General features: G+C 39.1%; 2 long non-coding RNA genes across 2 annotated transcripts; both read left to right on the top strand.

Annotated features, from left to right (window-relative positions):
- Positions 1–621: 621 nt before the first annotated feature.
- On the top strand, positions 622–9,170 carry LOC131382854 (uncharacterized). The gene is made up of 3 exons (XR_009212439.1): positions 622–924; positions 7,851–7,955; positions 9,124–9,170. It is a non-coding gene; the product is annotated as an uncharacterized LOC131382854 (long non-coding RNA).
- A 5,204-nt stretch (positions 9,171–14,374) lies between these two features.
- On the top strand, positions 14,375–22,523 carry LOC131382858 (uncharacterized). The gene is made up of 3 exons (XR_009212444.1): positions 14,375–14,416; positions 20,389–20,484; positions 22,420–22,523. It is a non-coding gene; the product is annotated as an uncharacterized LOC131382858 (long non-coding RNA).
- Positions 22,524–26,326: the final 3,803 nt, after the last annotated feature.

Raw genomic sequence — 26,326 nt, 5'->3', positions numbered from 1 at the left:
GCATAAAGGGTCACCAAATAGGAAAGGAGATACAGTTTAATTTTTATCTTTGTGACTTGCTGCTTACATTCATTATGGAAAAAACAGGGTTTAAGTCAGAGTTTAAGGGGGGCCAAGACTGTCCACCTTAGGGTTTAAGAAGCTTTGCCGGTTCAGAAGTGAGGCTGTTGTATTGGTGAGAAGCAACCAAAGAGAAGGAAAAGTGAGAAGACAAAGTAGAAAAGGAGAGAGAGGTGGTCAACCGGGACAGAATTTGAGTCAGAGATATCTGTGGTATGTTCAGGTCAGAAGTTAAAATAAGAATAAAGTTAGAGACTCGTTTCCAGAGTAGACAGACTTGGGGGAAAAGAGTCCCAGAACTCTCCCCATTCATAAAATACATCTATTGTAAATACGTATACACAGCAGATGTCCTCTATAATATTATTTCTACTTCTGAAAAAAATCTGTGGCTCTTTTGATCTGAGATATGGAGGTGCAGGTGGGGGTTTGAGGGATGGCAGGACAGGCAATTATGTAGTCAGCAAGCTGAGGTCACAACCTGAAAAGTCAAGATGTCAGTGAGAGGCAGCAGGAGGAATTTCTCCCAGGAAACAGATAACACAAGTAGTCTTTTTGTATTGTGGGTAAATTTTGTTCCCTAGAATATGTTCAAGTCCTAAACCCCAGTACCTCTGAATGTGACTATATTTGGAAATAGGGTATTTGTTGATGTAATCAACTTAAGATGAGGTAATAATGGATTAGGGCCTATAAGCTATCCTTATAAGAAGAAGCGTGAAACTTGGACACACAGATATACCCAAGGATAAAGGTCACGTGAAGATGGAGGCAGAGGCTGGAATATGTGGCTTCAAAGAACACTCCCGGCCAGCAATCACCAGAAGCTGAGAAGAGCAAAGAAAGATTCATCCCTAGAACCTGGTGAGGACACATGGCATTTCCAAAACCGTGATATTGAACCTCTAGACTACAGAACTGTAACGGAAAAAATTTCTGTTGTTTTAAACCAACCAGACTGTGGGTACTTTGTTATGGCAGCACTAGGAACCCAATATGCCTTGCTGTCTGAGAGACTTTCAGCTGTGTGGTTGCCAGGTTTATGAGTCAACTGAGAAGCAGACTTTCACAGTCCGTGTCCTCAATCCACGTCCCTGGCATGACACTCCCCTCAAGCCTCAACCCTCGATCCCACCAGGCCACGCATCCCCTGGTGGAGCCAGGTTTGGTGAGAGTGCTGGTCCTCAGAGAGTCTAGCATGACCAGAGAGTTCAGGCCTGGCCTTCTGGAACACATCTTTTCTGGATTCTAAGGGCCAAGATTTTTCTCCTTCAGAGCCAAGGGCCCACAAATACCTGCACTTCAAATTCTTTGATAGCTTACTAGAGTAAGAGAAGGGTATGGTGTTTGGCCAATTAGAAGAGTAAGCATTTAAGTAAGTAGTAGGTGTTTTAAATCTAAGGAAACCTCTGGAGCAGTGATGGCATTTTACAGTCACTGAGACCTTAATGAACACCAATGTCTAGATCACACCTGCATAAATTGGGTACAGATCCAGGTATTAGTATTTTTTTAAAGCTGTCCAGTATGCAGTCAAGTTGAAAACTTGAACTAGGTGCTGGTCTGGGCGATAAGGAGTCTATCGTGGGTCCACCCAACTATGAGATCACGTAGAAGGAAAGTTATTAAGTTATTAGATAGAAAATTACACCTGGTTTCTGATTGTCAAGGTTCTCTCAGAGGTACCTTTTGTGTTTTAAAACTAACATCCACCTTTCTCCCAAACACAAGGGTAGACCTAGTTTTCTCTTTCTTCCTCATCTCCCACATCCAATCAGTTGCCAAGTTTTCTTGATTCTGTAAACTTTTCTCAAATGTACCTTCTTTAATTTTTTAATTTTTTTTTTTTTGAGACGGGGTCTCACTCTATCACCCAGGCTGGAGTGCAATGGCGCAGTCTTGGCTCACTGCAACCTCTGCCTCCTGGGTTCAAGTGATTCTCCTTCCTCAGCCTCCCTGGTAGCTGGAACTACAGGCATGTGCCACCATGCCCAGCTAATTTTTGTATTTTTAGTAGAGCTGAGGTTTCACAATGTTGGCAAGGATGGTCTCGATCTTCTGACCTTGTGATCCACCCGCCTTGGCCTCCCAAAGTGCTGGGATTACAGGCATGAGCCACCGTGCCCAGCCGAAGTGTACCTTCTTTCTGCATTCCTTTGGCCGCTGCCTTAGTTCAGGCTTACCATTTCCCGCCTGGGATTCTGACAGCAGGGTAACTGGACCTCGTTTGTAGCCTTCCTCACTCCCAATTCATTCTCCAGTTGCCACCAAAATTATCCTTTAAATATACAAGTGTCGATGTTTTACTCTCCTGCTTAAACTCCTTCCATGGTTTCCCTTTTGCCTACACAGTAACTTCTGGGCTGGTCACATGACAAATAGAACTCCCCATAATTTGGCCCTTGCTTCCTTCTCTCCAGTGTCTTCTGGTGCACTTGTTCCTTGGACTTAATTCTTCATCCGTAGTTCACCGTGCTATTTTAGGCCTCAGTCTTTGCAGATGCTGGTGTGCCTTTGCCTAGTAAGTCCCTCCCTAATGTACTCTTTGGCTTCCTGGAGTATTTACATTCCTTCTCCTTCACCAAGAAATCTTCCTAACACCTACTACCACTTACTGCTGCTATTCTATCACTTCTATGCTTTATACACATTTTTATTAAGGCCCACTCTGCTGCTTGATAAAATTTTGTAAAGGTTTGTGTCACCGAGATTATGAAAGCCTTGAGAGAAGTTCTAAGTCTTAGAACTTAGCCACTGGCAAAATATCAAATGTATAATGAGACTTCAAGTGTTGAATGAACTAATGGGAAAACAAGGAAATAAATAAATTCATTTGTCATCTGGAAGAATAACTGAAATTCGATCCATGAACTTGGTTTCCTAAAAGGGCAATAAGAGGTGGAGAAGTGTGGGGAGAGGGAAGCACTTAGGAAGAGAATATTTTGCTTGGAGGGAGAGATGATACTGGTTTATCAAATTAACCTAAGGAAGAAAGTAATAATAGTTATTCTGTTGTCAAGAAGTAACACTAGTGGGCATTGGTGCAGAAGATATTTGGTTTATCTACTTGCTCTGGCAGAAATCAGTTGGGTTTGGATCTGGTTTGGATCTATATTTTTACCCAAATCTCATGTTCAATTGTAATCCTCAGTGTTGGAGGTGGGGCCTGGTTAGAGGTGATTGAGTCCTGGGGGCAGTTTCTAACAGTTTAACACCATCCCCCTGGGTGCTGTTCTCATGATATTGAGTGAGTTCTCACGAGATCTGGTTGTTTAAAAGTGTGTCACAGCTCCCCCCTTTCCTCCTACTCCAGTCATATAAGACATGCCTGCTTCCCCTTCGCCATCTGCCATGATTGAAAGTTTCCTGAGGCCTCCTCAGCCATGCTTCCTGTACAGCCGGTGGAACCACAAGCCAATTAAACCTCTTTTTTTAACAAATTACCCAGTCTCAGACATTTCTTTACAGCAATGCAGGAACAGATTAATACAGTTTTGTTTTAGTTTTTCAAAATGGGTCTATAAGTTGGGACTCTCCTCATTCTACCAAAATATTTTATTGCACAACCCTGTCATACCAAGGAATACACACCTTCGTAAAAATAGAAGATGTTCTTATAAATATTCAAGTAATTATGGTTACCTGAGATCATGCATAGCATGGTACGAAATGAACTATTTAGTGAATGCATTAAAACCTATTTAGTCCACGCACGGTGACTCACACCTGTGATCTCAGCACCTTAAGGGCCTGAGGTCGGAGAATAGCTTGAGTCCAGGAGTTCAAGACCAGCCTGGGCAACATAGTGAGACCTCATCTCTACAAAAAAATAAAAAAACTAGACCAGGCGCAGTGGCTCACACCTGTAATCCCAGCACTTTGGGAGGCTGAGGTGGGTGGATCACCTGAGGTCAGGAGTTCAAGACCAGCCCGGCCAACATGGTGAAACTCCACTTCTACTACAAATACAAAAATTAGCTGGGTGTGGTGGCAGGCACCTGTAATCCCAGCTACTCAGGAGGCTGAGACAGGAGAATCACCTGAACCCAGGAGGCAGAGGTTGCAGTGAGCCGAGATTCCACCATTGGACTCCAGCTGGATAACAAGAGTGAAACTCCATCTCAAAATAATAATAATAATAAATTTAAAACATTAAAAAACTAGCCATGTGTGGTGGGGTGCACCTGTGGCCCAGCCACTCAGGAGGCTGAGGTGGGAGGATTGCTTGAGCCAAGGAGGTCGAGTCTACAGTAAGCTGTGATTATACCACTGCACTCCAGCCTGGGCAACAGAATGAGACCCTACCTCAAAAAAAAAAAAAAAAAGCAACAAACAAAAACCTGTTTAAACACCCAAAAGAGAAGTATCATTGAAGTAGCTAGTTAGGACCAACTGAAAAGAAGCCATTTTGATAATAAAAAGTCTGTGATGATGGTGGTCTGTTGTCACTAGATGTCTGATAGAAATTGAAGAAGATCTGAATTCTCATTGTCCTATATACCTTTACTTTGAAGCCCTTACCACAATTCTGCATTTACGTGTGTAAGTTGTATTTGATTAATATATGTGTTCCTCACTCCATGATATATCAAGTTGAGGACTTATGTCTAGTTTTGCTCATTCATCTTCAGTTTTTAATATGGTATCCTGTGTATTATAAACTCTCCAGAACTATTTGTCAAATGAATGTGCTGAGTAAATAGTTCAGTCCTTTAAACACTGCATTTGGATAGATTATACAATGAAGGTGTCCCCTGATCTTACAGCATCTGATAGACCTACTTCTGATCGAAGAAGCCCTTGGAATCTTTTCTCCATTCTCTGCCTCATCTGTGCTACTCACATTGTCCTAGATAGTAGAACTTATGAAAGACACAAAATTATTGATTGCAGAAGCTTGAGAGGCACAGGATCTAAAAGTACAATTACACAAGGTTGAGGAGCAGCATATTCAATACCCACTAGATAGACTATTAAGCTATTTGGTGGATGTAAACATGGAATGGTTCATATCAGCTTCTAATATGATCTCAGTTGCCAAAAATGCCTTTTTCCCGGTCATTTTTCTATTATTCAAGAATGTATGATTTAAAAAGAACTTATAAGATTTAAACTGGGTTAGATTAAGTGGTAAGACTGCCCATGCTATAATGTTAGAACTGTCAACATCTACCAAGAATAAGGTGGAGAAGGAATGAGGCAGAGGCAAACAGGTTATTGAAAGGTCTTCGGATGTTGCCAGCCTTGGACTACCAAAAAAGTTATAATTCTGATGCTGAGGAATGCCGTCATAATGGAGAAGTAGGACAAAAACTGTTTGAGTTAATCAATGAGTCCAGAATGTGCTGCACCACTTTAGGCCTTAAGTCATTGGAGGGTAGAGATCTTGTGGGATCTAATTCGATGTTCAGCAGGCTGATGCTGTATCTCAGAAACTGGACTTTTAACTGGTTGGGTAAGTACTTCTCCAGACTGTCTTGTACTGCTTGTTCTGCTGGAGGCTAGCCAAAACCATGTGAATATGTACAATGTATTAGGCCAGGTCCTGAAAGTAAATTAAGATAATATCAAAGGGATCCTTTATAAATTGATGGAGGGAGGCCAGCCTATTGCATCATTCCTAATGTCATTCTAACCACAATAACTACAGTGTCCAAAGGTAGCTTTGCTTTTTCACTCTCACACTGGATTCCAGCTAGTTTGTGTGCCTCCCAGAGGTTGTTTGGTGTAGATGCTTAATGTACATCATTCATCTTACAAACTGGGGAGCATTAGATGGTGATAGTGTTGAGAACTGTTAGTCTTTTTGTAACCTCATTTTCCTACTTTTATATTACGTAAGAAGAATTAAAACCCAAGGAGGGGAGAGAGAAGAGCAAATGAGCCTTCATTGAAATACTGCCTCAATGAACTTCAGGAGTTGTTTTGTATCTGGCTTTTTTTCCTCTCAGATAACTATGGGATATTGACCCTTGTTTACAGAATTATGCTAAGTTCTTTGTGTATATTACCTCATTTAATCCTCACAACACATCTCTGAGGAGTGTCAGTAGTAACTCCACTACATAAATGAGGAAACTTTGGAATTTGCTAAATGGTCATAGAGTCGGTTTCATAAGGAGATGTAAGAGATATGCTAGGATCCCTATCAATCTTGGTGCTATGGTTGTGGTGGAAAACATGACCTAGAATTCAAAATAAATCCAGAATAAAGCCCAGACCAGCTTTTGCCTATATAGACGAATCAGTGTGAGCTGGGGGAGGGGGGTAATCATAGGTAATTTTTTTAAGAGACAGGATCTTGCAACATTGCCCAGGCTGGCCTTGAACTCCTGGTCTCAAGCAATCATTCTCCTTCAGCCTCCCGAGTAGCTTGAACTACAAGCATGCACCATTGTGCCCAGAAATAAGTAATATTAGTAAAAGCATGCAGACATAAAAGTCAGTTTTCAGGAATGCAATGCCATGCCATAGGGTTCAAATTACTAAGTGAGTGTGCAAATCCAAGGAGAACTGGGAAGAGAGCGAGTTAGCGACACAATTCTCTCTTGTTCATTCTTGGTGATCATCACTGGATTCTGGTCTTAAAAGACCGGCCAGATGAGGAGAATGATTTCTATAAGAAATCAGAGATCTGAGAATGAAGATACTATCTAAGTCAATGACCCTGAATCAGAATTTCCCCACCTAAAATCCCCCAAGTCAAAATCTCTGAAAATATCATGTGGAAATATGAATAGGATAAAGGATGACAGACATGTTCATACGTATTAACATTTAAAATCCTTAAACGCATCTAATCAACTACATACCTGCTTAGAAAACAAAAAGACCAAGGGCATATTTTTGGAGGTATTCTATAGTTATGGGTATTGTAAATAAACATGCTTGTTGGGGATACCCATTCTTTGTCTTTTTTGTAAAGTCTATAGTTCTGAAGTGATTGGCTGCCATTGCGTTTTCTCCTCTTTTACTCGAAGTATGACCAGAATAATTAATGAATGAGGCTAATCTAGGAAGCTGGTAAAAGGGGGCTGAAAGAAGGGAACTAGATAAGTGGAATTGTTGAACGCCTTAAATCTCAAAGCCTTCTGCAGATTACAACTCACATTGAATCTTCCCTTTCAGAAGGCATCAAATTCAGAGAGGATAAGATGTGTGCATTTGATAGATGCCAATGTTTACCTTAAGACTGAAGTTCTGTTTCCTTTATGCGCAAGTTGTACCAGGAATAACCTCAGAATTGTTTAACACACTATAGTCTGCATTCTGTGGCTCTCTGTTTATTCAGTATTTCTTTAGAATTGTTTAGATCCCTGTCTGGAAGGAGTCATTCTACTTCTCAGACAATATAAAAAAAATGTCGGAAATATCAGCCAAAGATGTGAGTTTATTCAAACAGAAGCAAAACTTGCTCGTGTGTATTTAAATGAACTGATTTGGAAGCAGGATGTAAATTTCAGGACTATATAAATAATTAAGAAAATCTTAAAGATGTATCAGTCTGGAATTCACCTAAAATTTGTTATAAAGTCCTTTTGGATATCATATCTTTTTGAAGGAGTACTGGCTAAAAATTTAACGTGGGCCTTTCAGTGGTGGTATTATATATAACAACTCATTCCTTATTTTGTCATCGACTTAATCTAGAGCACTCTTTCTCAAATGATTCCCTTTGCAACGTGCCAAACTTAGATTTTTCTACTTCTAAGATCCAGCAACAGATATCTTTTTTGCTCTGAATGAAAAAAATACTCAAGTATTTTTTTCAAGTATTTTCTTATTTACAGGTGTTATTTATCTGCTCATAAATGCTGATAGTCAAGAACAAAATGAACGAGTCACAAGATATTGAAAACAAAAATCCTTAGGAGCAGCTGATCCTGGTGGGCCAGGTTGGCTTCTTTGAGATGTGAAATTATGATTCTTTATCTTATTGCCTACTTCAAATGTCATCTGGTATGACAGGAAAAGTGTTCATATGATAGAATTATCTTCAGCAGTAGGTAAGAAGGTTCTCCAAAGAGCATGACACCTACAGGAACACACCCATACCAAAAATTTGAGAATTACTGATTTTGAGAACTCATTGCCCTTAATCACAAAGTCTCCCTTTGTCATTTTTGTTACGCATATACCTTCTGACTGTGTTTTCCTACTTCTAAGTGTCTATCATATCCACCAAACAAAAATTTTTAAACACATGCACATGGTGTTTATTATGGCATTATTTGTAATATTTAAAAATTGTGGCCGGGTACTGTGGCTCACACCTATGATCCCAGCACTTTGGGAGGCCAAGGTGGGAGAATCACTTGAGCCTAGGAGTTTGAGACCGTTCCAGGAAACATGGCAAGACCCCGGTTTCTACAAAAAATTTAAAAGTTAGCCAGCCTCAGCTACTTGGGAGGCTGAGGTGGGAGGATCGCTTGAGCCCAGGAGGTCGAGGCTGCAGTGAGCTGTGTTCATGCCCCTGCACTCCAGCCTGGGCAACAGAGCCAAACCCTTTCTGAAAAAACAAACAAAGGAAGAAAAATTGCAAATAACTCAGACATAGGAGAATGTTTTGGTAAATCTTAGAACATCCGTATAGGAGTTTTACAAAACAAGATAGCACTATTTATATTGATATGGATGATCATCAAAGCATAGATAAATAAATAAAAGTAAGCTGAAGAATAATCCATCTATATGATCCCTGTATATGATGTATTTGATACACATGGGGCAAGCGGTAGGAAATAAAGGGGGTCTTAGAAAAAGTTCAGAGATGTCACACACCAGACTCCAGGTGGGAGGGTGAAGTTGAAAGGGTAAAGGAGAACCTGAACTTCTTAATCTACATACTTCTGTGTTGTTTAAATGTATTCATAAATCATTTGTGTGCCTAAAAATAATTTTCAAAAGAGAAATCACATGCTTTAAAAAAGCACATGTGAAGAAATTTCTTTCCTTTAGAATTTAGTGCCAGAAAAACTTGTGTTCAAATAAGAATTTGTTTGTGTTTCTTCAGTTCTAATGGAAATAATTCAAGAATGTTTGCCTTCTAATTCTGCCTTTCAGGAAGCAGAGAATCAAAATGGATGCTCAGTTGGAACAGCCGCACTAGCCTGCCATATTAGCAGGTTTGCTACCACCTCTTTCTGCAGATCCCATTTGCAATTTCTGGGTTTACATTATCAAACTGATTTTCTATGTAATCTTCGTTATAAGCCTCTTCAGATGTTTTTAAAGTGAAATGAGGAATACATCAATGAATAAATAATCAAATGATTATTTTCATTGAGTTGGAAAATCATTTCACATTTCAGAATGGCTATTAGTGTCAGTTGACTTCTACCTAAATGCAACTCAATATTAGACATTCTCATTCCATAATATGTAACTCATACCTTAAAAAAATAATCAGTGGACTCCAGAACCCGCAGAAAAATATATTCAGGATTTTTCTTTTCCCCCCAGTACTGTCTGAGGTGGTTGTTTAGGTCTAGTAAGCCACCGAAGTTAATTATACCCAAAGGAAATACACAGACCTCAGGGATTAGATGGCAATGTATCTATTTATTGAAGTCCTCTGTGTGTGAAGTAAAATAGTCCTTAAAGAAGATTAAATGGAAAGACCCCCGTACAGATTTCTACAGGCAAGTAAAAAGATAGTCTGCTTCAAATAGTAAAGTTTGAAAACTGTACATTTTTTAGAATACTGACAATCACAGGCCAAGGATCACCGTTCCCTACCCATTTCTACCCAACACACACTCGAGTACAGCATCCTGTTTTACAGGTCTCAAGCATGGCTCCATCCTTGCTTTAAAAAAACAGAAAACCAAACCACTTCCGGTACATGTTGGTGTGTTCTTTATTTTGAGTGTCTTTTGAAACACATCCTTCTATGTTCCAGAAATAAACTGGCAGCTCCCTCTCTTATCCTGGTGAAACTCCTCACCAGTCGGTTCCCCATACAAACAAAGCCATGAGAGAAGTGTTTTGGACAAGGCTTTTCCCAACTAACGGCTTGAATGTGCTCTGGGAATGCTAACATGATTTTTTAATTAACATTAATTCTGCTTAGCTTCAACTATGAAAGAAATGGGGTTTCTTCAAACACCAATTAACAAAGCAAACCCCAATAAAGGGAAAATACTCGCTCCCCACCCCCAGCCCCTAACAGGAAATTCCCCCCTGTTGAGTTTTCCCCAAGGTCTCTATAAACGTTTTCTGATGAACTTGCTAGAGCCTTAATGAGAATGAATCAGCACAGATTTTCCATCATATAAACAGAAATATTTAATTTCATGAAAGGGGACAGCATGCTGGATTCTGCCCAGCTCACCACATAATATCTTCAGTTTTTCCTCCTTCCTATTAGTTTATTTTTCATAGTATTTTCATTACAGTAATTCCTCAGTTTCCCAAACCTGAAGACTATACCTCAGCATCATAGATGAAACAAAAAGACCTAAGCCTCATTGCTGACTATTTTCTTACTTGAAGCAGAGGAAAAATATTTGCCCTCTTTGTGTTTGCTCAGAATAAATTTCCCTGCATCGGCCACTCCTAGGACCCAGAGGGACAATCATACTTCCAGACAAGCCCAGGGGGCAAAGCAACACATCCAAAGATCCCACTAGGACACCCTTTCTCACACCATATTCAGAAAAACACAAAATGTTATTCGGTGTACTACTCAAAAAGGGTTTTGTGGTCAAATAAACTTGGGAAATGCTTCAAACCATATTTATCTGGAGATTCACAAAGCATGTTATCCTGTTAAAAGCTCTGGAAATCTTGTAATTAGAAAATCTAAGTAACTTCGCTTAACCCTATTTATTTTTCTGACTGTTTAATCACAACACCTTTCTTCCTGGAACACAAGCGTTCTACAAATCACTTTAAAAATGGAAAGGAAGTGAATACTTACTAAGTACCAGGTATGTGCGTTGATTATTTGAGTTAATCATCCTAACAGTCCTATTAGTATTATTATCCCCATTTTACAGGTTAAAAAATGCTGAGGTTCAAAACATTGTTAAAACATGTCTAGCTTTACATACATAATAAATTAATGGGGCTAGCATTCAAATCCAAGTCCAATCCGATGGGCGAAGAGATTTAAAACTGTATCACATGAAGGAAAATAGACCATAACCTAATTTTAGCTTAGTCTGATTTGGAGGAGTTTCTGGGGAGGGGAGGCGTGACATGATGATGTCTTTAAATATTTGAAAGATGGGACTGCGAAGTGAAAATTGGATTATTCAAGCATCAGGTGAGGTGACTCTACCATCAAGCTTCCATTCAGGCCTGAAACTATGAGCTTTTGAGCTGTTAAAGTTGCACAAAAGAATGGTTCACAGCCACTGGTGATCAATTATCTTCCCGGAGGCTCGCCTCTAAATTCATACAGCTTGGAATTCCATGGAATGTCCTTACAACTTATAAATGTAATAAACACAACAGAAGAAAAGTAGTTTTAAGGCCATGAACACAACGTTTCAGTCATACAAAAAGAATCCCAATGGCTTTATGATTAAAGAACCAAAGCTTTACTATACCATAATTTGTCATGAAATAAAATGGCGATATCTTTATTAGGACACATTTCATTAAACCGCTTTCACACTGCTATAAAGATACTGCCAAGACTGAGTAATTTATAAAGGAAAGAGGTTTCATTGACTCACAGTTCTGCATGGCTGTGGAGGCCTCAGGAAACTTACAATCATGGTAGAAGGGGAAGCAGGCACATCTTACATGGTGGCAGAAGAGAGAGGAGAAAGTGAAGGGGGAAGGGCCCCTTATAAAACCATCAGATCTCAAGAGAATTCACTCACTATCAGTAGAACAGCATGGGAGAAGCTGCCCCAATGATCCAGCCACCTCCTTTCCTCAACACGTGGGCATTATGGGTCTTTCCTTTGACACATGGGGATTATAATTAGAGATGAGATTTGGGTGGGGACATAGAACCAAATGCTATCACCTAGCCAATGGCATTTATTTATAAGAAGTGCTAGAAAAAAGAACCTTATTATAGTATCTGTCGCTCTCGAAACATCATCACACGTGATTCCATTCTACAAAAGGTGGTGCTACAATGAGCATTTAAGGCGTAAGGGGAGTAAAACGTGAGACTAGCAACATCTGGGAAGCCTTCTTGCATAGTTAATCAACTAGTTGCAATACATATAGAAGTCCCTCAGAAAGTACAGGGAACTATGCTGGATTTGGGCATGGAAGAGAGCTTACAAAGTCAAGTATGTGGAGATAGAGACAGAGATATATTTTGACCAAGAAGAGAGCAGAAAAATGTGAAGGAATTATACTAAATTAAAACAGACTGCATTTTTGTTATGTTTGTATGTAACACCAGTAATATTTTAGCAAAGAATTTAGGGAAAATACCACAAATCATGAAGAGTAGCTCTGCATACTGTGCGACTCTGCTCATGATTTTTCTAAAGACCAATGTAGAAATTGACAAAAATCAGCTCCATGAGTTAAGTTTCCCTATAGTTCTAAGTAAACTTCCCTCCACTCTGTTGACGAAGCTAATAATGCCTAATTATTTACCAGGGTTTTCTGCCTTGCTCCCGGTCTAATTAATTAGGGCTGGAAACAGTATTTTACTACATCTGTTAGGGAAATCATTGGAAATTATTCATATACAAAACTATTTTGTATAGGTTAATTTTTTTTTTTTTTTTGAGATGGAGTCTCGCTCTGTCACCAAGGCTAGAGTGCAGTGGCACAATCTCGGCTCACTGCAACCTCCGCCTGCTAGGTTCACGTTAGTCTCCTGCCTCAGCCTCTCGAGTAGCTGGGACTACAGGCATGTGCCACCATGCCCGGCTAATTTGTTTGTATTTTCAGTAGAGACGGGGTTTCACCATGCTGGCCAGGCTGGTCTCGAACTCCTGACCCTGTGATCAGCCTGCCTCGGCCTCCCAAAGTGCTGGGATTACAGGCGTGAACCACCACACCCAGCCAGATTAACTTAAAAAAAAATAATAATAATAAGAAAAACCCAAGTGGAACATGCTTTACATCACTTGGAAGTCATTTATTCCACAAAATTGTGCTGACAGCCAACTACAAGCAGGACACTTGGGGGACGCAGCAAAGACTGAAAAACAGGCTTATCTGGAAGAACTCATGCTCCAGAGAGGGAGCGAAAACATTCCGCAGTAACAAGAAAACAAAGTAGAGTGTGGCAATCACTGCAAGAGAAGGAGAGACTAAGTGCAGTGGATTTCCGAGGATGGTAGTTATTTATCAACATAATACATGTGTTGAATCTAGACTCAGCAGGCTATCATGTGTTCCCCTTCCATGACATTCTACTCAGCAGACACAAAGGCCTACTTAAATGTGCAGGACAGCCATAAAATCTGGAAACATAAATTTTTTGTTTACACATTGAAGATATCATTGATAGCATTAAGGATCTCTATGTTTTCATACTGTAGGTGCAAAAACAAAACAACTTTGTATGTAACCCATTCAAAATGATATGGAATAAATGAGTGTCTTGGAATTCTGGAGAATTTCCATTGTTCAAAATGTGAATATTCCCTTAATCTGTTTGCTAATGAATAGGAGTAATTTATAAAATTGATTATGAAAAAAAGATGCTTTAAAGCCTCAATAGTATATAATGGGAAGGCAGAAATAAAATAATAGACCCTATTTTCATTTCTACTGCTAAATTCTATATGGCTTTCTAAATATTTTCCTAAGAAGAAACTAGAGATAAATTACCTTAAAATGGATAGTGCGTATGCTGTTTAATTGCCAGGAACTAATAAGCATTTTGAATCAAGTAAGACTGAAGCTTCTTAACTCTGTAGCTTAAACTTGTTACATATTTTAAAATAAGAAACAAGAAATTTTCTTCAAAAAATAATTTCATGCTCAGAATTACTAAAAACATGAAGCATAGAATGACCCTCTACCTTTTCCAACTATCTTTTCATTTTCTTTTCTTAAGACATAGGTGACATATCCAAGTGCTTGTCTTTCATCGGATGTTTCTATAAGCAGCAGAGCAGAAAGCTCTAATATCTATTCATTCGTAATGTGTCATTCTGAATGTATTAGGGACAACTGACTTCACATGTCATAGGTAATTAGAAAAGTCACCTTCAGTTCCAGGTTTTTAAAGCACAGCACCATATACTTTTAATAAGCACATGTATTGATGTCTTTTGACATGTCTGCATCTCTTTTCATCTCTCACTTTTATGGTAGATAAGTTATCTCCATGGTCATTTAATTTAAAAGATTAATCAAAATATGTTTTCTTTGCCAGGCGCAGTGGCTCACACCTGTAATCCCAGCACTCTGGGAGGCCAAGGTGGGTAGATTGCTTGAGTCCAGGAGTTCGAGACCAGTCTGGGCAACATGGCGACACCTTGTCTCTATTAAAAATACAAAAAAATTAGCTGGGCATGGTGGTGTATGCCTGTAGTCCCAGCTACTCTGGAGGGTGAGGTGAGAGAATCACCTGAGCCCGGGAGGTCAAGGCTGCAGTGAGCCGAGATTGCACCACTGCACTCCAGCCTGGGTGACAGAGTAAAACTCTGTCTCAAAAAAAAAAAAAAGAGGAAGAAAACGATAAAATATATTTTCTCTTATTTTAACCCGTTAACTGGGATGTACAATAAAGTTTTACCGTGTTTTTTCTTGTAAGCAAGATAATTTATTTGTGTCCTGAGATTCAGTAACCCAGAATGTTCTGTTCCTAGAAGTAATTTTTAGAGTCTCACCTGAGAAAACAAGAGAGTTGAATAAAGTGTAGGTGAAAAATTGAAAGTCGATCTATCATGTTCAGACAGTGGGGAGTAGTAGGCAAGAACTTACTGCTCGTGAATGTTGTGCCTTCTGCGAAGGGCACTGTTAGTTCAGCTGTGAATGGCCAACGCGGCTCTCTAAGAGTTAATAGTGGTTCATACGACCTGCCTGCAGATGAATTCCAGTGGAATGAGCTGGAATCACCCAGATATCTAGGCCTGCAGAGATGTGTGGATCAATACTTCAGATTGAACAGTGCTTTTACTGCTCTTCAAGGGCATGGGTGGGCAACTTCCAGACTTTTTACAGATTTGGCAAGTTCATTAGCAGAAGACAGACATTTAATAGAGCATTCACTTCCCAGATATTAAGGTGCCTTCATCACAGGAAAGGTTTCTAATACTTCTGTCCTGGAATCCTGGCTCCAGAGGCATCTTTGCACTGAACCAATCATCAAGCATTTTTTTGCCCCTGCCTAGCCTCTCAACAGTATGATACATGATTGATCATGGCTTGTTTCCTGAAATACTTTTTTCTTTGGCTTCTACAATGTCACACTATCCTATTGTCCCTCCTGCTTCTCTGGCCTCCCTTTTCAAATTCTGTTGCCTGTGCATTTTTCTCTAGGCAGCCTTTAAAGATACTATGATATGTGGTCAAATAAATATGATGGACTAAGAAGAAATTAGACAATACAGCTGTATTAGGGTGGGCTAAACTGCTAAAACAAATAGTACATCCCAAAAATGTATAGTAACTCAAATATGAAAGAGGTTTATTTCTTGTCCATCTAATAGTCCAGAGCAGGGGTTCACAGTTTGCAGACAGCTACCCCACATGGTGATTCAGAGACCCAGCCTCCTACTACCTCAAAGCTCCACCATAGCCATTAGTATCTGTGTCCACTGAAGAAGAGGATAAAAGGCAACTAGGAGGCATAACAAAGACATCTCCGCTGAAAACCCACTGTTCAGAACTTAGTTATACAATCACACTTAACTGCAAAAGTGACTGGGGACTGTGCTCTAGCCATGTGCCCAGGCAACAAAATGGAGAACAGATTTTAAGAGACTCTCCCACAACAATTCACAATGAATTAATGGTATTTATATACAAAGATACAACACAACAGAAAAATGAGTACAGGGCATACACATACATGCACAAAAATATTACCAAGGCAAAAGTAAGTATCACCAATAAAGAGATATTCAAACTTAGCAATAATCAGGGAAATGTTTAAATTAACAAGAGTATGTAATCATCAAACATTTGGAAAAGCAATAATACCAAGTGCTGGGGAGTATTCAGGGAAACAGACATTCTCATACGTTGCTGATGGAAGTACAAATTATACAACATTTAAGAAACATATATTGCAATATAAACTCATACTTTCATCAGTAATCCAACTTTTGGGGAACTGTTTACAGTGGTTGCTGTGATGTGCCTCCTCAATCCCACTCTAGCACTAAAGCATAAGTTTGCTCAGCTGCCAGAAGCCTTGTCTGCTGATGTGCCACAGCTGTGTTTCTCCCTGGGGATTTTCCTCCACACAAGGGAGCTGCTTTACTTTGAACCATGCTTGCTTTGGTGGTGGTCAATGCAGAGGGTACAAAGGAGGATGGCTTCCTTACCTCAACTGGGGACATTTCTCAAGGACCAGATCACTGAATTAAAAGAATACATAGATCTAAAATCGACACCCTAACATCAAAACTAAAAGAACTACACAAGCAAGAGCAAACAAAATCAAAAGCTAGCAGAAGACAAGAAATAACTAAGATGAGGGCAGAACTGAAGGAGATAGAGACACGAAAACTCTTCAAAAAATCAATGAATCCAGGAGCTGGTTTTTTGAAAAGATTAACAAAACAGACACACCACTAGCCAGACTAATAAAGAAGAAAAGAAAGAAGAATCAAATAGACATAATAAAAAAAAATTAAAGGGATATCGCCACTGATCACACAGAAATACAAACTAGTATCAGAGAATACTATAAACACCTCTACACAAATAAACTAGAAAATCTAGAAGAAATGGATAAATTCCTGGACACATACACCCTCCCAAGACCAAACCAGGAAGAAGTCAAATCCCTGTGTAGACCAATAAGAAGTTCTGGAATTGAGGCAGTAATTAAGAGCCTACCAGCCAAAAAAAAGCCTAGGACCAGATGGACTCACAGCTGAATTCTACCAGAAGTACAAAGGGGAGTTGGTACCATTCCTTCTGAAACTATTCCAAACAACAGAAAAAGAGTGACCCCTCCCTAACTCATTTATGAGGCCAGCATCATCTTGATACCAAAACCTGGCAGAGACACAACAAAAAGAGAAAATTTCAGGCCAAGATCCCTGACAAACGTTGATGTGAAAATCCTCAATAAAATACTGGCAAACCAAATCCAGCAGCACATCAAAAAGCTTATCCACCATGATCAAGTGGGCTTCATCCCTGGGATGCAAGGCTGGTTCAACATACGCAAATCAGTAAACGTAATCAATCACATAAACAGAACCAGTGACAAAAACCACATAATTATCTCAATACATGCAGAAAAGGCCTTCGACAAAATTCAAGACTGCTTCATGCTAAAAACACTCAATAAACTAGGTATTGATGGACCATATCTCAAAATAATAAGAGCTATTTATGGCAAACTCATAGCCAATATCATACTGAATGGGCAAAAGCTGGAAGCATTCCCTTTGAAAACCGGTACAAGACAAGGATGCCCTCTCTCACCACTCCTTTTCAACATAGTATTGGAAGTTCTGGCCAGGGCAATCAGGCAAGAGAAAGAAATAAAGCATATTCAAATGGGAAGAGAGGAAGTCAAATTGTCTCTGTTTGCAGATGACATGATTGTATATTTAGAAAATCCCATTGTCTCAGCCCAAAAACTCCTTAAGCTGATAAGCAACTTCAACAAAGTCTCAGGATACAAAATCAATGTGCAAAAATCATAAGCATTCCTACACACCAATAACAGACAGAGAGCCAAATCATGAGTGAACTCCCATTCACAATGGCTACAAAGGAATGAAATACCTAGGAATGCAACTCACAAAGGACATGAAGGAGCTCTTCAAGGAGAACTACAAACCACTCCTCAAAGAAATAAGAGAGGACATTAACCAATGGAAAAACATTCTATGCTCATGGATTGGAAGAATCAATATCGTGAAAATGGCCATGCTCATCAAAGTAATTTATAGATTCAATGCTATTCTCATCAAGCTACCATTGACTTTCTTCACAGAACTGGAAAAAACTACTTTAAGCTTCATATGGAATCAAAAAAGAGCCCGTATAGCCAAGACAATCCTAAGCAAAAAGAACAAAGCTGAAGGCATCACACTACCTGACTTCAAACTATACTACAAGGCTATAGCAACCAAGACAGCATGGTACTGGTACCAAAACAGATATAGAGACCAATGGAACAGAACAGAGGCCTCAGAAATAACACCACACATCTACAACCATCTGTTCTTCAACAAACCTGACAAAAACAAGCAATGGGTAAAGGATTCCCTATTTAATAATTGGTGCTGGGAAAACTGGCTAGCCATATGCAGAAAACTGAAACTGGACCCCTTCTTCACACCTTATCTAAAAATTAACTCAAGGTGGATTAAAGACTTACACTTAAAACCTAAAATCTTAAAAACACTAGAAGAAAACCTAGGCAATACCATCCAGGACATAGGCATGGGTGAAGACTTCATGCCTAAAACACCAAAAGCAATGGCATCAAAAGCCAAAATTGACAAATGGGATCTAATTAAACTAAAGAGCATCTGCACAGGAAAAGAAACTAGCATCAGAGTGAACAGGCAACCTACAGAATGGGAGAAAATGTTTGCAATCTATCCATCTAACAAAGGTCTAATATCCAGAATGTACAAAGGTCTAATATCCAGAATGTACAAAGGTCTAATACCCAGAATGTACAAAGGTCTAATACCCAGAATGTACAAAGGTCTAATATCCAGAATGTACAAGGAACTTAAACAAATTTCCAAGAAAAAAACAAACAGCCCCATCAAAAAGTGGGCAAAGGATATGAACAGACACTTCTCAAAAGAAGACATTCATGTGGCCAACAAACATATGAAAAAAACCTCATCATCACTGGTCATTAGAGAAATGCAAATCAAAACCACAATAAGATGCCATCTCACACCAATTAGAATAGTGATTATTAAAAAGTCAGGAAACAACAGATGCCGGAGATGAGGCAGAGAAATAGGAATGCTTTTACACTGTTGGTGGGAGTGTAAATTAATTCAATCATTGTGGAAGACAGTGTGGTGATTCCTCAAGGCTCTATAACCAGAAATACCATTTGACTCAGCAATCCCATTACTGGGTATATACCCAAAGGATTATAAATCATTCTACTATAAAAACACATGCACACGTATGTTTACTGAGGCACTATTCATAATAGCAAAGACTTGGAACCAATCCAAATGCCCATCAGTGATAGATTGTATAAAGAAAATGTGGCACATATACACCATGGAATACTATGCAGCCATAAAAAGAATGAGTTCATGTCCTTTGCAGGGACATGGATGAAGCTGGAAACCATCATTCTCAGCAAACTAACACAGGAACAGAAAACCAAACACGGCGTGGTCTCACTCATAAGTGGGAGTTGAACAATGAAAACACATGAACACAGGGAGGGGAACATCATAGACTGGGGCCTGTCGGGGGTGGGGAGGGAGAGCATTAGGACAAATACCTAATGCATGCGGGGCTTAAAACCTAGATGACAGGTTGGTGGGTGCAGGAAACCACCACGGCACATGTATACCTATGTAACAAACCTGCATGTTCTGCACATATATCCCAGAATTACAGTATAATAATATAATAAAAACACATAATTTCTACATTAGTACCTATGAGGCTCATCATATATATTCCTGATCGTAAAATCAGGAATAAAGTTGTTTTATTAGACAGTCAGTAACTCACAGAAAAAGTTCTTGGTTTTATCTATTTTGTAGACTGGTAGTAGACAAGTAACTCAGTTTGGAGAACTTTTTTGTATGTTTATCTAAAGGTATAAAGTTTGTTTCCCTAGAACTACATTGTATATATTCAAGGTTTTAGCTCATTGTGGCAGAGCAAAATGTCAATTTTGCTTTTCAACAATCTTTATGTATTACTAAGCTATAACTGGGCACAGACTTGCTTTTAATTCACCCTAGACAGTTTTCTATACTTTTGCTTTACTTTCATGTGCCTTGTATAGTGTTCTACATTCGATTCTCATGACAATTTTGGGAAGTAGCCAAATGGCTTTTGTGTGCCCGTTTTATAGATAAAGAAACAGTTTAAGAAAGATTTTTTGTAAATCCGTTCACAGCCAGTGCATTGCAGAGCTGGAACTTAAACTGAAGTCTCTCGTTACCTAGAGTAGATGTGTCCTCTTCAGGCACTTTTTTCATAACGATCCACACAGGAACTTGAAGTTGCTTTCCTTATGTAACATGTCTTCCTTTTCTTCAGAACAGGTAATTATTCTAAGGAGAGACTTGCATCCCAGTCATATCATTTTAAGGACCCTTGTATGCAGTTATCTCCATTGAGGAATAAAAAGAACAGGTATTTCTGTAGCAGGGGCTACATCTTATTCTAAGTTTTTAATGGGTTGAGAACATTTTGGCCATGTCTACATGATAAAAATAAAATGTTTTCCCTACTCAAAGCAACTGCGGATTTGTGAATGTGGTGTGTGTGTGTGTTTGTGTGTGTGTGTGTGTGTGTCTGTGTGTGTGAGAGAGACAGAGACAGAGACAGAGAGACATGCGAAAATGGCTAAGCTCCCTCTGACCTACCTTCTCATTTCTGAAACTGAAAAGCCCTTGCTCACACACTAAAGATCTATTCGCTCTAGGGCACGCAGCCATGCTGGGGGGCATGCCCAAGGGGACTGTGCCTGAGCTCCTGAAGTGTGATGCCCCAGGACACCAGTGCCCCCACCCCTTCTTGTGATCCAAGTTAACTACAATCTGAGAATGTCTCCTCCTCCTGAACATGCATCTGTTGATCTTTCAATGTGATGATTGCAGAGGAAGTAACCAAGGTGTGGCTTTAGAACAATCAGTTCTTTCAGAGTTGTAAAACTACTCTAAGGAAACCTTAATTTTGGTCCTCAGTAGAAAGAAAGAAAAAGAAAAGAAAGAAAGAGAAAGAAAGAAAGGAAAGAAAGAAAGAAAGAAAGAAAGAAAGAAAGAAAGAAAGAAAGAAAGAAAGAAAGAAAGAAAATCCTTGCAGTTTCAGAAAGGCTTTTGTTCTAAACACAATCTCTAACTCTCTTCTCCTGTTCATTTGCTAGTGGCTGTGTTTAGACCAGTGAGGTGCGCCTGCTCAATTGGTGATACCTGCCTTTTCAGCCATGACTATGGAATCCCATCCATGACCTTTCAATGCTCTGTCTTATTTTGTTTAGTATATATATAGTATATCTTAGCATAGATTTAACTTTTAATTATTGAATTCCTTGCCCACAGAGGCAAGTAAAACAGTTAATCCCAAATATTTTATTTCAAATTCCAGGCTGAAAATATATCCGTACCTATATTAATGCCCCTAAATGCCTAGAGGTACATTAAGGTTCAGTCCTTTTCCAAAAAGAAAATATTTCTGCTACCCAATTCCAAATGCACCAAAGGTTCACAGACAGTGTAAAACCTCCCACCTGTTTATGTTTTGTATCATACCAACTTGGCCTCAGGCAGGCTTCCAGGCACCCCGGGCTCCCTGGTCTCCTCCCCTCTTCTCTTTCCTATTCCTCTGCCTTGTACCATCACTGGGTTAAGGCCCTTTCTCTTCCTGCAACTGTCACACATACCCAAGACCATGGAGAGCAGTGTTTCTGATTCCTTTCTGAAGGGGGATGATGACGCCACATAGCGTTGTGGGCAGTGGTCCTGGAACCTTCAAATTACTGAGTGAAGGATTTATAAGATGGCGCTTTCTTACCAACACTGATGGGCTTTCATAGGACTCACATGTCATAGGATTCATATCATGATGGGCTTTCCTGAATTCACATCATAAAACTAAATGACCCCATCTCACAGAGGTCAGGATGAGAATGGGTGAAAGGGAATCAGGAGGGACATCCTGTCATATCCTTTTTTTTTTTTTTTTTTTTTGATACATTTTAACTTCCTGGTAGCTCCTGGTCTAACCTTAGATTAAGTGTTCCACCTCCAAGAGGAGAGATGGATCAGGGAAGCTGGCCGACATCAGAATATAAACTGAGAACAAAACCTGATACCTGAGAGAGGGTAAATCAGGTAATCTGCATTTTGAAAAATCAGGAGTTGATTGAATTTTACAGTTCATTCAGCAGTTTCCCAGCACTAAGTTTCTTGCTTTTCCAAAAGGCAATACAGAAAAAGGAAAGCAACCATCAGGCAGGTTGAAATTTTACATAAATAGCAAGCAGATGAATGAGAGCAGGAGAATCCTCTGGGGTCTTGCTCCAAATGCTCCTAATACCGGGCCTCCTTCCCTTTCTTCCTGATGCAGCTGAGAGCTCTGCTGACCCTATTTCTATCCAGTCAAAACACACCTGTCTTCAAAGAGCCATATGTTTCACAGGAAGAATTCATTCCCCACCAAACCAAGAAGGCTGATACCATGTGTTTCTCCAAACCTGGACACAAGGAAGAGTCCAAAACATCAACAGGTAAGGATCTACCTGATACCTGGAGCCTGTCTCCACAACTGCCAGGGATTGTTGCCCTAGCATATTGAAATTAACAACTTTTTAATTTTATTATTATTTTTTCTTCAGTTTTTTTTTTCTTTTTTTTTTTTGTTTTTTGATTTAAAAAAAATTTCAATAGCTTTAGGAGCACAAGTGGTTTTTGGTTACATGGACGAATCGTATAGTGGTGAAGTCTGGGCCTTTAATGCACCCATCACCCAGTGTCCATTGCATCCAGTAGGTAAGTTTCCATCCCTGACCCCCGCCACCCACCCCTCTTCTGAGTCTCCAATATCCATTATAACATTCTGTATGCCTTTGCATAGTTATTCCAGAAAGATGGAAACAAATCTAAAATATCTAGTATGAATCTCTAGGACCAATCTTACTCTTTGTGTCAAATATTATTCAGAATCATAATTTAGAGTTTAGCTCCCACTTACAAGTGAGAACATTCAGCATTTGGTTTTCCATTCCTGAGTTACTTCACTTAGCATAATGGCCTCCAGTTCCATCTAAGTTGCTGCAGAATATATTATTTTGATCTTTTTTATGACTGAGTAGTATTCCATGTGCATATATGCCACATTTTTTTATCCACTCATCAGTTGATGGGCACTTAGGTTGATTCTGTATCTTTGCAATTGTGAATTGTGCTTTGATATACATATGCATGCAGATGTCTTTTTTGTATGACTTCTTTTCCTTTGGATAGATATCCAGTAGTGGGATTGCTGGATTGAGTGGTAGATCTACTTTTAGTCATTTGAGAAAGCTTCGTACTGTTTTCTATATAGGTTATACTAATTTACAGTCCCATAAACACTGTAGAAGCATTACCTTTCCAACATGTCCACACCAACATCTGTTGTTTTTTGACTTTTTAATAATTCTGGCTTGGGCAAAGTGGTATCTCATTGTGGTTTTAATTTGCATTTCCTGAATGATCAGTGATATTGAGCACTTGTTTCTTATGTTTGTTAGCCATTTTTATGTCTCCTTTTGAGAAATGTCTCTTCACGCCATCTGCCCACTTTTTAATGAGATTATAGAACGCTCTTTTAAAATAATTTTAACATATTTAGATGGCAAGATTCTGAATAATATTTGACACAAAGAGTAAGACTGCCCCTAGACATTCTAGATATTTTAGATTTGTCTTTCATCTTTCTGGAATCAGCATAAACATGTTGTCCATTAGAAGAGAATATGCCAAAACTGAAAAATATGCCTTTTTAGAAAATGATCTCATTTTTGGCAAAATATCCATGACTTCTGAACGAAGACATAACCATTCTCATTCTAGACAGAATGCCACAGGGCATTTTATTTAGAAAAAGAAACATTCTTTGCATTTCCCAGAGAATGCAAAAGAAGTAAAAAACATTACAAATGTTGTGTGGTTGCTTTATGAATTACTCCTTTTATGTTTCCAAAGCAAGTACAATACATAAGCCTCATAACTGTATATTTTTTTCCTCTAAGGGATCATTGAAGATCTTTGTGGTTAGTGATATTTTTAATACAGCTCTGGACTTTCTCCAGGAAATCACTAATAATTACTAATTGTATTTTTGTAAGTTAATGAAAGGATGTGTTCTATTTTCAATGCCACCCCTCACTTGTGTAATTCATGATGTTTCTTTTTTACATGATTGAGTAAAGCTACACTACAGAGACATGAATTAACTAAGAAAGCTCCTTTGTGCAGTCTTAAAGAAATTAAGTGTAAAGTCTAGTCATGCAATTGTCTTAAAGGAAAGTATTTATTCCCTCATCATTTTTTTCTTCCATTTTTGCTGCTTAGATTTTTTTTATGAACACTAGCAGAAAAGAGAACCATTTAGTGAAGCAGTTGTTCTGAATGTAGTTATCCATTGAGGCTGTGGACAATCATATTTGCAAAAAAATATATTAATGGAATTTCCTTAGCGTTTTTACAGTGTTGAATTTAACTGAATGTCAATAAGACACCTGGAATAAATTTTCTGATACTTCCAAGACTTCCAAAGTGCAAATTCAGCTAGCTCCTTAAATCTGTGAAGTCAGGTTTATTCAATAAAATCTCCAGTTCTTCTTATTAGATTGAATGAAAGTTTATGATTTGGGGAAGAATCTGCAGGGATAACAGAGAAGAAAAACTAACATCTTGCATCACAGAGAGTTGCTTCCCTTTCAAACTCTTCCACCAACTTGTAGGGCATCATCATGGAAACATACAGGTAGTCTCATTTACAAATGGTTCTGGTTTCTGAGCATCTTACATTAAAGACTGTTACAGAAACCGAACCTAGCATTATGCTCTCCTCTCTCCTTGACCTCCCTAGTATATTGCCCTGACATTGTTTTTTCTTTCTCTTTTTTCTTCCTTCCTCCCTTCCTTCTCCTCTCTCTCTCTCTCTCTATCTCTCTCTTTCCTTCCTTCTTTCCTTCTTTTCTTTATTAAATTTTTTTGGCTTTACTTTCCATAGGGTAGAAATATGCCAGCCTTGAATATAGTTTGAAGCCAAGCTTTTACTCTTAGTTTGGGGATGGAGAAGTGACTCATTACCACATATTTTTAAGTCAGCTACAAATTCAGGAATGCATGGGTTATGGGCTGATAGAAGGAGAATTGGGTACAAAGTAAAGCAAAAGCTCTATTAAGGGTATACCAAGACTTATATGTCGGTTGGGACCACAGTCAGATATCAGAAGGAGCAATTATCAAACACAAGGCATCATACTACTGGTAATACTAGAAAACACTTAATAGCACATATTATATGCCAGGAACTGAGTCTATATATTCATATTCCTTACAACAATTCCATGAGGTAAGTATGCCCATTTTATAGATTAGGAAACGAAGGCGCAGAAAAAAATAAATAACATGCCCAAGATTACACAGCAGTATAGGATTTAAACCCAGGAATTCTGTCTTCAAACTCCATCCTATTAACCACTACAATCTTTCTGGAGACTGGTTTTATCTAGTTCAGTAACTTTCATTGGGACTACCTATTGTTGGTGGCATTGACATCTTGAAGGTGCAACTTGTTATCCACCATGCCTAGTCAGTACATGTTATGAATGTAGCATTATTCCTACATTCCTAGGCCACTCTGTTCCAAGAAAATGAGTGTGGCCACTCATGCACCCATTCATCCTTCTCTCCATCCATCTGGCTGTAAGAGCCACATGAGTCTCACTATGGGTATGAATCCTAACCAGCAACATTTCTATATAGGCCAGATATGGTTAGAATGGACACTGAAGTAGCAAAGACTTGGAGCCAACCTAAATGCCCATCATGATGGACTGGATAAAGAAAATGTGGCACATATACACCATGGAATACTATGCAGCCATAAAAAAGGATGAGTTCATGTCCTTTGCAGGGACGTGGATGAAGCTGGAAACCATCATTCTCAGCAAATTAACACAGCAACAGAAAATGAAACACTGCATGTTCTCACTCATAAGTGGGAGTTGAACAGTGAGAACACATGGATGCAGGGAAGGGAACATCACACACTGGGGCCTGTCAGAGGGTGAGGGGCTAGGAGAGGGATAGCATTAGAAGAAATACCTAATGCATACAGGGCTTAAAACCTAGATGACGGGTTGATAGGTGCAGCAAACCACCGTGGCACATGTATAGCTATGTAACAAACCTGCATGTTCTGTACATGTATTCCAGAACTTAAAGTATATATAGAGAGAGAATGGACATTGAAGGAAATC

Source organism: Hylobates moloch, unplaced genomic scaffold (assembly GCF_009828535.3).
Source record: "Hylobates moloch isolate HMO894 unplaced genomic scaffold, HMol_V3 SCAFFOLD_1, whole genome shotgun sequence".
Classification (NCBI taxonomy): domain Eukaryota; kingdom Metazoa; phylum Chordata; class Mammalia; order Primates; family Hylobatidae; genus Hylobates; species Hylobates moloch.
This window is presented reverse-complemented; position numbering and strand designations above follow the sequence as displayed.